This window comes from Cajanus cajan, chromosome 3 (genome assembly GCF_000230855.2).
Source record: "Cajanus cajan strain Asha chromosome 3, NIPB_CcT2T_4, whole genome shotgun sequence".
In the NCBI taxonomy this organism is placed as follows: Eukaryota; Viridiplantae; Streptophyta; class Magnoliopsida; order Fabales; family Fabaceae; genus Cajanus; species Cajanus cajan.
The window spans coordinates 50,527,943-50,529,196 of NC_138519.1; the positions used below are offsets into that span (position 1 = coordinate 50,527,943).

A 1,254-nucleotide genomic window follows, 5' to 3' on the forward strand; every position below is an offset into this window, starting at 1 on the left:
TCGCGGGATACCTGGAGGGGAGATGCAAACTGGAGCTATTGTACCAGCTTCTCTGGTGAATATGCTCAAACAGAACACCTTTGGAGGACTACCATCAGAAGATCCTAATGACCACTTAGAGGGGTTCTTGGAAATCTGTGAGACCCAGCAATTTGATGATGAAGTTTTTGATGGAATGCGACTCCGCTTATTCTCACTCACCTTGAGAGATAAGGCAAAGGTGTGGCTAAGAACAGTGCCTAGAGAAAAGATAGCAACTTGGGAATTATGTGAAAGAGCTTTTCTAGAGAAATTCTTTCCTCCTTCTAAAACTAAAGAATTGAGGAAGAAAATCACTAATTTCCAACAAGGCACTGGAGAGACTATTTATGAAGCATGGGAGCGGTTCAAAGGATATCTTCAAGCATGCCCACAACATGGCTTCAACCGTTGGCTTACCATCCAATTTTTCTTTGAAGGATTGGACCAACAAAGCACCATGATATTAGACTCAGCAGCTGGAGGATCTTTCATGGGGAAACCTATTAATGACTGCATGATTATTTTGGAAAATGTAGCCTCAAATCACAGCCAATACAGTGAAAGAGAAGTCACAACAAGGAAAGGAACTCCGGGGCGATATGAAGTGAACAATATTGAGTTACTCTTAGCAAAATTTGATACTCTTAATCAAAGATTAGACAAGATGGAAAAAGCTAAGGTTAATTCAGTGGCTACAAATCAAGTATGTGACCTTTGTAGGGAACAAGGGCACACTGCAGTAGATTGTACCTCAATTTTTACTGGAGAAAAAGAAGATACTACTGAACAGGTGGCAGCTTCTCATAATTTCTATGACACTCCTCGAAGAGAGAAGAGTAATCCATATTCCAACACATACAACCCTGGTTGGAAGAATCATCCTAACTTTTCTTGGAAGAATAACCCAGTTCAAGGAACTAGCAATCAGTAACCTAATTTCTGTCCGTCCAATCACTTCATTAATGGGGAAGGAAATCCAGTACAGACACCCTCAATTCAACAAAGTGTTTCAAGATTAGAAAACCTTATGGAGAATTTTGTCACTAATCAAAAACAGACCAATGATTCAATGGCAAATTCTATTCAAAACCTTGCTGTCAAGGTTGAGAATATTACTCTCCACAACAAGATGCTGGAAAATCAAATTGCACAGTTGATGCCTAGTTCAAACAATTCTCCAGGTAAGTTCCCAGGTAAAACAGTTGCAAACCCAGCTGAAAATGTTAATGCTGT

At 39.8% G+C, this 1,254-nt stretch overlaps 1 non-coding gene across 1 annotated transcript; it reads right to left on the minus strand.

Moving 5' to 3' along the window:
• Positions 1-316: 316 nt before the first annotated feature.
• LOC145956628 (small nucleolar RNA R71) lies at positions 317-423 on the minus strand. Its single transcript, XR_014432867.1, has one exon. It is a non-coding gene; the product is annotated as a small nucleolar RNA R71 (small nucleolar RNA).
• Positions 424-1,254: the final 831 nt, after the last annotated feature.